Raw genomic sequence first — 10,770 nt, 5'->3', positions numbered from 1 at the left:
AAGAGGGTGGAGGAGGCGGGGTCAAGGGGGCGTCCTCTGCCTCTGCGGGGTGGACTGGGACCTACGCCCGGGCGGGGCGGGGCGGGCTGCGTCCTCGGCGCGGGGGGTGGGTCTAGGGTTGAGCTGGCGGCTCGGGTCGCGCGCGTTCGGGCCCTACCCGGTCCCTCTGCGCTCGGGACTGTCACACGGAAGCCGGCGGCCGCGGGACGGACACGCGGGTTTCCAATGCGCTGGTGGGGCGGTGTCTTCAAACACGCGGGAAGATTTTTCAGTCGAATGGCATTAGGACAACTGGCGGGCCATTTGGAAAAATAGAAGTTGGTGCCCTTCCTCATTCCTTAACACCAAAATAAATTCCAGATGGGTCAAACATTTCCATTTAAAAAGGAAACCAAAAATGTACTGGAAAAAAGTCAGTGAATGTTTTTATGATCTAAGTATCACAATAAACTTGAAAACTCTAAAGGAATGGTAAACTGGACTACAGACAAATTTTAAATGTGATTAAAGTCAAAAGATAAACCATGGGGATAAAGTGTGACATATTTTGGAATTAAGATCTTGTAATCATAATAATCTTATCAAATTGTCCATAGATAAGAAAAAGACAATAATCTAATAGAAAAATTAGCAAAGAAACTCAAATAGATGATTCTCAGAAGAAATCCTGGTCAATTAATTTATGAACAGAGTGCCAACCTTGTCCAGTTGTTACAGAATACCTAAACGAGAGTGTCTTCAGCTGTAGGTTTATCAAACGTTCAAAAAACTTGATCACACATGTTGAAGCTGTGAGGGAATTTGCAATCTGTAGGATGGACTCTGGAAGCCAATGTGGCAACCACATCCAACAAAATGAAAACAATATCATACACATTGATCCAGCAATTCCTTTTCCAAGATTGGGATTGCATTGACTCTATAGATAAAGCTGGGAAAAACTGATGTGTTGACAATGTCAAGTCTTCCGTCTATCTTATTTAGATGTACCCCGTTTGTAATCTCTGTTACAGTAGTGTGGCACTGCTCAGCCTAACCGATGGGACAGGCCAGATCAGATGCAACCCTCTTTCTCATGCCTCTCCTCATCACTGCCCCATGGTCCTCAGTCTTGAGACCCACACACCCTGAGCACCTATCCTTTTTATTTGGCCCCTCTCTGACATCTTTAGTGGGCTGGCTCTTGCCCATCTGCGCACTCACAGCACAGGGCTGAGGGGAACAGAGCACATGGCATCTCCCAGCCTCCTAATTTATCTACCTCCAGGTCTGTAGAGCTTCCTGGGCCTCAGAACCCACTCACAGAAGCCAGGAGGCCTGCATGTGGTCCCTCTCTCCCCACCCTCCCCTTGTGCCAGCAGGGATGGGCAGGCTCTTAGGGTCAGAGCCCAAGTTCTTCATCTGTGGATCTGGCTTCTACCCTCCTCAAGGAGGAGGCTCTGCTGGAATATCCCCGGGCAGACTCCTCTAGCCGTCTATCACCTAAAACCATTTCCATTCCTCTCAATGTCCTCTGTCTGGCCAGAGCGACTGGGCACCCCTTGGTGCCCTTGTTCTCTCCCGGGAAGGCAGAGGCAGTTTTAAATAGTCTGTCAGAGCTGGATAACTAAAACACTGGGCAACTGTGCAAAAATATTTGTGCAAGGAATTGCATCCAACTGACACTGGAAGAAACCACCTGACTTAGAAATCAGCCAGGCCTTCTGAGTGGTTGCTGCAGTGTCTGCTAGGACAACATAGGGTCGAAAGAGTCATGAAATGGGTCAGAGGGGGCAAAATCGGGTGAGGAGGTGGAGAGAGGGACTTGCCTGCTATGCAGGAGGAAGATGGGCCCTGTACCCAGGGAGAGGTGGCCTGCTGTGGAGGTGAAACTGCCTTTGCAGAATTATAAGTCATAAGAGAAATCTAACATGACTGACTCCCTCTTACTTCTAACCTCACAGGCTAAATTGCTTTTTTTTTCTTTCTTTCTTCTTCTTTTTTTTTTCTAAAAAAAAAGAAAAAGAAAGAAAGAAAAAAAAAGAATAATAAAAAAAAAAAAATAAAGGAGAGGAAGAAAGAGGAAGAGGGAGAGAGAATGGGGGTATTACTTTATTGCCCAGGGTAGAATGCAGTGTAAAAATGGGTATGCCTATAATTGTGCTTAATAATAAAGACATGAAAAAATAAATAAATAAATAAATAAATAAATAAAATAACAAAGAATACCAAAAATCAGAACGCCTCTCCCTCTACAGGGGATCACAGTTCCTCATCAGCAACGGAACAAGGCCTGATGGAGAACGAGTGTGTTCCATTAACAGAAGCAGGCTTCAAAAGGTGGATGATAAGAAACTTCTGTGAATTAAAAGAACTTGTTCTAACCCAATGCAAAGAAACTAAGAACTTTGAAAAAAGGTTTGACGAAATGTTAACAAGGATACACAATTTAGAGAGGAATATAAGTGAATTAATGGAGCTGAAAAAAACAACACGAGAACTTCACGAACTATGCACAAGTTTTACAGCCGAATCGATCAAGCAGAAGAAAAGATATCAGAATTCGAAGATCAACTTAATGAAATAAAACAAGATGACAAGATTAGAGAAAAAAGGATAAAAAGGAACGAGCAAAGTCTCCAAGAAATATGGGACTATGTGAAAAGACCTAATCTACGCTTGATAGGTGTACCTGAATGTGACGAAGAGAATCAATCCAAGCTGGAAATACGCTTCAGGATATTATTCAGGAAAACTTTCCCAACCTAGCAAGGCAGGACAATATTCAACTCCAGGTAATACAGAGAACACCACAAAGATATTCCTCAAGAAGACCAACCTCAAGGCACATAATCGCCAGATTCACCAGGGCTGAAATGAAGGAGAAAATACTGAGGGCAGCCAGAGAGAAAGGTCAGGTTACCCATAAAGGGAAGCCCATCAGACTCACAGCAGATATCTCAGCAGAAACCCTACAAGCCAGAATAGAGTGGGGGCCGATATTCAACATCCTTAAAGAAAAGAACTTTCAACCCAGAATTTTACATCCAGCCAAACTAAGCTTCATAAGCGAAGGAAAAATAAAATCTTTTGTGAACAAGCAAGCACTCAGATTTCATCACCACCAGCTCTTTACAAGAGCTTCTGAAAGAACCACTACACATAGAAAGGAACAACCAGTATCAGCCTTTCTAAAAAATACCAAAAAGTAAAGAGCATCAACATAGTCAAGAATTTACATCAACTAATAGGCAAAACAGCCAGCTAACATTAAATGGCAGTATTAAACTCATATATATTATTATTAATTCTGAATTTAAATCGACTAAATCCCCAATCCAAAGACACAGACAGGCAAAAAAAGCCGAAACCCATCGGTATGCTGCATCCAGACCCATCTCACATGCAAGGATACACAAAGACTCAAAACAAAGGGATGGAGAAAGATTTACCAACCAAATGGAGAGCAAAAATAAATAAATAACTAAAAAGCAGGAGTTGCTTTAAAGCAACAAAGATCAAAAGAAGCAAAGAAGGATATTACATAATGATAAAAGTATCACTGCAACAAGAAGAGCTAAAGATCCTAAATATGTACGCACCCAATACAGGAATACCCAGATATATAAGACTTATAAAGAGACTTAGACTCCCACACAACAATAGTGGGAGACTTCAACATCAATATTAGACAGATCAATGAGACAGAAAATTAACAACGATATCCAGGATTTGAACTCAGATCCGGAACAAATAAACTTAATTAACATTTATAGAACTCTCCACTTTAAATACACAAAATACACACTCTTATCAGTACCACATCACATCTATTTACACGTTTCAATGAAATATTGGTTGGCTGCTTGTTTGTTATTTTCTTTTTCTTTTTAACTTCTTGTAGTGCAGAGGCCAACATAACTATGAGAGGAATTTAGTTTTTTTCTTCTTCTTCTCATATATATATATATATATATATAAAGACGGGATTTCACCATGTTGGTCAGGCTGGGCTTGAACTCCTGACCTCAGGTGATACGCCCACCTTGGCCTCCAAAGTGCTTGGATTACAGGCGTGAGCCACCATGCCCTGCCAGGAATTTAGTTTATAATTAAAGGCAAGGAAAAGTGACTCCCTCCTTGTTCAGAGATTGAAAACACATTCATAAGACAAGGTTAGAATCGTGATGGGGCCTGAGCTTTGCTAAAGAATGGGCATAAACAGTGACCTGCCATTGCTCACTTAGCTTGCTTTGCTATAGTGCTTACTACCCTGGACTTACATAGCCGGAAACGGCAAGTTTTCTAACTTCTCCAACTGCTCATATAAAGGCTGGGCACGATGGCTCACACCTGTAATCCCAGCATTTTGGGAGGCCAAGGCAGGTGGATCACTGGAGGTCAGGAGTTTGAGACCAGCCTGGCCAACATGGTGAAACCCCATCTCCCTAAAAATGCAAAAAAATTCGCTGGCCATGGTGACACATGCCTGTAATCCCAGCTACTCAGGAGGCTGAGACAGGAGAATCGCTTGAACCCAGGAAATGGAGGTTGCAGAGAGCCAAGATTGCTCCACTGCACTTAAGCCTGAGAGACAGAGCAAGACTCCACCTAAAAAAAAAAAAAAAAAAAAAATCAGTATTATGAAACCTAAAGAACTTTGAGATATTTTCCAGATTTAGAATGTTAGCAGTCCAAGCGACACCACCTGGACCAGTGACCCACACCAAGAAACTGACTCAGCTGCTTGAAGATAGTTTTAACATCTCTGTGATTTCATCCTCCACCAATCAATTGTCTCAGTTCCCCAGTCCCCTGCCTGCCAAAGCACCCTTAAAAACCCTAGGCACGGCCAGGCATGGTGGCTCACACCTGTAATCCCAGCGCTTTGGGAGGCTTAGGCAGGTGAATCACCTGAAGTCAGGAGTTTGAGACTAGCCTGACCAACATGGAAAAAACCCATCTCCACTAAAAATGCAAAATTAGCCAGATGTGGTGGCACATGCCTGTAATCCCAGCTACTCAGGAGGCTGAGGCAGGAGGATCGTTTGAATCTGGGAGGTGGAGGTTACCGTGAGCCAAGATCCATTGCACTCCAGCCTGGGCAGTAAGAGAGAAACTCTGTCTCAAAAAAAAAAAAAAACAACCTAGCCTCTGAATTCTGGGGGAGGTGGTTTTGAGAATTATTTTTCATCTTCCTTGCTTGTCTGGCCCTGTAATTACAAAACTTTATCTGCTACAACCATGTCCTCATTTGGAGAACATGGAGAAAGGGGTGTCCTTGCTCATGGATGGATAGGGAGGGATCCCCACTTGAGGATGTGGAGGGTATACCTGCTGGAGAAGGGAGGAGGGAGGGTTTCCCACCGGATGGAAGATGGGGGTGGGGCACAGGGGGAGACATACTAGGGCCAAGAATATTCCCAGGACTGGAGGTAGCTTTTGCAGCTTAAGCAAGAGACACAGTCCCTAGGGCCGGTTAGGACTTGTGTGTGTCCAAGAGGCATCTGGAAGGAGTTACATTTTTCAGAGGGTGGCCCTTGAGCTATGGAAAAGATCCCACTGGAAAGACGGTTAGATTATCCCCTGCACATTGGAAATTGTCTTTGGGTTTCCATCTGGAGTGGGCCTGGTTTCCCTGTACTGGTCTGTGGCAGTCACTGTGGAAGTGAGGAGTGTGTCTGGGGAGGGAAACTGACGGCTGAGGGGCAGCAGTGGCCACCCTCGGGCCCAGACCATCCCCTCTCCAGAGTACAGTGGAGCAGGGTGCACCTAAGAGCTCCAGATAATATTTATGCCCAGGACCTCTGTTTGAGGAGGGATATGCCAGATAATATTTATGCCCAGGCCCTCTGTTTGGCCTGGAAATGGCTTGGGCATTGGCATTTTATTATTATTAGGGACAAGATCTTGCTCTGTCACCCAGGCTGGAGTGCAGTGGTACAATCATTCTTGGCTCTTGGGCTCCAGTGGTACCCTGAGTGGCTGGGTCTACAGGTATGTGCCGCTGCACCTGGCTAATTTTTTAAGATTATTTTTTGTAGAGGCAGGGATCTTACTATATTGTCCAGGCAGGTCTCAAACTTCTGGCCTCAAGCAGTCCTCCCATCGGAGCTGCCCAAAGTGCTGGGATTATAGGTATGGGCCACTGCACCTGGCCGACATGGGCATTTTTGAAGCTCCCCAGTGACTGATGTGGCCAAGCTTGAGATTCATTGCTCTAGAGGGTGGGGAGCTTTCAGGGAGAGGGAGACCCTGACAAGAAGTTTATGTGTGTAAAAGTAAAAGCTGAGAACCACCTTATTATTGAGCGACCAAGAGCTGGTGGGTAAATGTTGCGGTGTTCATACTGTGGAATATTATGCAGCTCTTAAAAATGATTCTGTGAGCTTTTACTCTTAATCACCCAAAAGTGTGAACACTCCGGATGTTCTTCACCCAGGGAACGGCTTCACATACTGGTGGGTGCATTCCTTGGAATGCTCAGGAATGTTGAGATGAAGGGAACTGGTGATGCAGCAGCTTGGGTGAGTCTTCAGTGCCTCAGGCTAACTGGCAGGAGCCACATATGCTCTGATCCCATTTATATGATAACTTGGAAAAGGCAAAACTATAGGACAGAAAACAGACCAGTGATGGGCAAGGCTGGAAGCAGATGTTGACTACAGAGGGCTTTGAAAGCATTTGGGGGTGATGGAATGTCCACTATCTTGACTGTGGTGGGAGTTACAGGTTATAGGACTGTGTTTGTCAAATTCATAGAACTATGAACTGAAAAGGGTGAACTTGACAATATGGTAACTATGTCGCAATCAGCCTGACTTTTAAAAACTGGTGCTGGCCAGGCATGGTGGCTCACACTTGTAATCCCATTACTTTGGGAGGCCAGGGTGGGCAGATCACCTGAAGTCAGGAGTTCGAGGTCAGCCTGGCCAACTTGGAGAAACCCCATCTCTACTAAAAATACAAAAATTAGCCAGCCATGGTGGCAGGTGCCTGTAATCCCAGCTACTTGGGAGGCTGAGGCAGGAGATTTGCTTGAACCTGGGAGGCGGAAGTTGCAGCGAACCAAGATTGTGCCACTGTACTCCAACCTGGGTGACAGAGCAAGACTTTGTCTCAAAAAACAAAACAAAACAAAAACAAAAACTGGTGCTGTGTGGCCATATTCAGTGGCATGAGAAGACCTGACCCGGTTACCTGATGAAAGCAGACAGCTGTAGGTACCACGTGAGGCTGTTTTGTAAAAACATACATAGAAAATATAGGGGCAGCAAGGCTAAGCAATTGTTTGCAGTGGTTAGTGGAATTGCGGGTGATTTGAACAATTTTCATTTTGTTTGTACTTTCTAAGATGTCTACAGAGGGCATGGGTTACTTGGAAGGCAGGCAGGGAGGGAGGGAATGTAAGTTTTCGTTCTCATTTTGTGGATGAGGAGCCTCTGTCTGAGCGGCAGAGCCAAGACACACACCCGGCCTCCCCTCCTGGCTCTGAGTCTGGAGTTCTCTCTGGAGAGGTCCACGGTGCCTGCTCAGCCTGCTCTGTGGCCTCCCCTAGGAGCACAGGCCCAGGGAATGCTGTGAGAGAGGGGAGGGTGAAGGCAGGCCTGGGCAGCTGTGGGCAGGGCCGGGGTCTGGGTGGGTGGATGGGGGCCACGGGCCGCTGTCAGGAAGTAGAGACCTCAGCCCTCTGTTTTGGGTGAGCTGTTCCAATAAACTTGGCTTAGAGGTTCCCAGAAGTCCAAGTCCCCAGCCTCCCCTCCTTCCTCTGAGGCTGCCTTCCAGAAAGAGCTGCACAGCCACCTTTACGGCGGGACCACTTCCAGCCAGTCTGGGCCTTTCCGCTGCCCTGGGGGCTGCAGCCTCCCTCCCTGCTCCCGCCGACCCATGGCTATTCCTGTCCATCCCTTCCTTATGTTTTTGATTACTTTTGCCCAGATTGAGTTTGCATTTTTCCAAGATGAATTTCATCTAGCTGTTTCCTGTCCCTACTTTCAGCTCTAGAGGTCCCTCCAGGAGATACCTCGGTATCAACGACCTTCACCCCCTCTTCCCACCTCGTCCCCACCATGGCACACCTCTCTCCAAGCTCCCTTTGGTGCTGTTTCCACCTGTGTGCGATCTGTCCAGAGGCCTGCGGGGGCCAGGATGCGGCCCTGCTTGGGGGCCTGCCCCGCTACCCTGGTTTCCTCCCTCCCCTGGGCTGCTTGCCAGCAGCATTTGGGAGAGTGTGTGGCCAAACTGCTGATGCTGCTGGCCCCGAGCTCCTGAGGGCTGCTGGCCCCAGCAGTGCTGGCCCTGAGCCTTCTCTGAGCTATTCCTGCACATTGCTGTGGCTGAGGGTAACCTGGTGTATTCGGATCCTGTGACTGCTGTAACTAATTGTCACAAACTAGGTGGCTGAAAACAACAGAAATTTATTCTCTCCCAGTTCTGGAAGCCACAGTCCAAACTCCAGCTGTCAGCAGGGCCACCCTCCCTTAAAGGCTCTGGGGGCATCCCTCCTCACCTCTTCTAGCTGCTGGTGCTGCTGGTGTTCCGTGGCTCGTGGCAGCATGCCTCCACCCTCTGCCCCTGCCTGTAATGGCCTCCTTCCCTCTGGGCCTGTTCTGTGTCTGTCTTCTCCTTCTCCCTCTCTCTCTCTTCTTTTTTTCTGAGACAGAGTCTTGCTCTGTCACCCAGACTGGGTTACAGTGGTGCCATCTCAGCTCACTGCAACCTCTGCCTCCCGGGCTCAAGTGATTCTCCTGTGTCAGCCTCCCAAGTAGCCGGCGTTACAGGCGCCCGCTACCACACCCGGCTAATTTTTGTATTTTTAGTAGAGATGGGGTTTTACCACGTTGGTCAGGCTGGTCTCGAGATCTTGGCTTCAATTGATCTGCCTACCTTGGCCTCCCAAAGTGCCACGATTACAGGTGTGGGCCACTGCACCCAGCTGTCTTCTCCTTTTCTTATAAAGACACTAGTCATCCAATTTAGGCTTCTCTTTTTTTTTTTTTTTTTTTTTTTTTGAGACAAGGTCTTACTCTGTCATTCAGGCTTGAGTGCAGTGGCACATATCTCATTTCAACCTCATACTTCTATGCTCAAGTGATTCTCTAGCCTCAGCCTCCTGAGTAGCTAGGGCTACAAGCGTGTGCCACCACACCTGGCTTGGCTAATTTTTATATTTTTTGTGGAAATGGTGTCTCACTATGTTGCCCAGGCTGGTCTCAAACTCCTGGCTTCAAGTGATCATCCCATTTTGACCTCCCAAAGCGCTGGGATTATAGGCTTGAGCCACCTTGCCTGAAAGACCATCCTAACTCACGATTATCTCATTTCAAGATTTAAAAAAAAATTATTATTATTCTTATTTTGAGGCGGAGTCTCTCTCTGTCACCCAGGCGGGAGTGCAGTGGCACAATCTCTCACTGCTACCTCAGCCTCCTGGGTTCAAGCAATTCTCCTGCCTCAGCCTCCCAAGTAGCTGCGACTACAGGCATGCTCCACCACACCTGGCTAATTTTTGTATTTTTAGTAGAGACGGGGTTTCACCGTGTTGGTCAGGCTGCTCTTGAACTGCTGACCTCATGATCCTCCCACCTTGGCCACCCAAAGTGCTGGGATTACAAGCGTGAGCCACTGCGCCGGATTACCTCTTAGTCTTTTTAATAATCACCACTGTTTCTTCTGGCCAATATTCTCATCTTAATTACACCAGCAAAGACCCTTATGCCAAATAAAGTCAAATTGTGACATTCTGGGTGGACATGAATTTGGGGGGGCCACCATTTAACCCGCTGGCTTGAGCCCCATTTTTCCGGGGATGAACTCTGGACTCTGTGACCTGGGATCAATGGCCAGTCTTTATTTGTGTAGACCCACCAGAGCTGTGGGATTCGTGTTTTTGACAGTAGATGCGCTGCTAGTGGCTTGCCCGGGACCTGGTTGGTTATGTAACAAAAAGAGATGCTTTATTTTTGAGAAACCATTACTGCCTTTTAAGGAGTGTGTGCATCGCCGCTTGCTGGATGGGTGCCATGTAAGAACTGGCGTTGGTGGGGGAAGGCTGCTCGGAGAGGGGAGTTGGAAGCCTAGGACAGGACTTGGGGTGGGATGACTGGGCTGGAGGTACAGAGAATTCCCAGCTCCCTGCCATGGGGATTTGGCTGTAGAATTCCCTATGGAGGAGCAAAGTGTCTTTAAAATGAAGGCTTTTTGCGTTCATCTGTTTAACCAGCCCAGGCTCAATCAGCAGTTCAGGTAGGGCTGGCAATGGGGAAGGGTCTAGCAGGCTGAGAAGGCTTACGAGAAGAGGGATGTTTGCTGACCTCCACTGTATCGCAAGGTGACAAAATTGTCCACTGTTTTCATCGTGGATTATTTCATTTATGTTAAGGGCAGACTGTAATGTCATTATATTCCTGAATAAACAGATCCAACGTCATTTATTTAGTATTTTCCCATTTATTGCTGTCATCCTTGAAATACAACAGAGCCGAACAAGAGGACTTTCAGTTTATTAGCACCAAGGAGAAGCCCTGGGCTAGAAAGTTGCTGGAAGCCCCGAGGTTGCCATGGATGCTGGTTTTGGGATGAAGAGTCCTGAGAGGCTGGACGTGCTGCCTGGTACATGGAGTAGGTGAAGGTCAAGGAGGAAGGAGGGGTGGAAGCCAGGAGGATATTCATGGAGGGAGTCTCCAAAGTCCTAATCAGAGGTGGAGCCCAGACCAGAAGTTGGGGTAGACAGACAGACTGGGAAGTGCCAGCTGCTAACATTTATGGAGGGCTAGAGTTAGGCCAAGGACT

Source organism: Sapajus apella, unplaced genomic scaffold (genome assembly GCF_009761245.1).
Source record: "Sapajus apella isolate SASKATOON/1434 unplaced genomic scaffold, GSC_monkey_1.0 scaffold54, whole genome shotgun sequence".
In the NCBI taxonomy this organism is placed as follows: domain Eukaryota; kingdom Metazoa; phylum Chordata; class Mammalia; order Primates; family Cebidae; genus Sapajus; species Sapajus apella.
The sequence above is the reverse complement of the archived record's forward strand: the minus strand, read 5'-3'. Positions refer to the sequence as shown.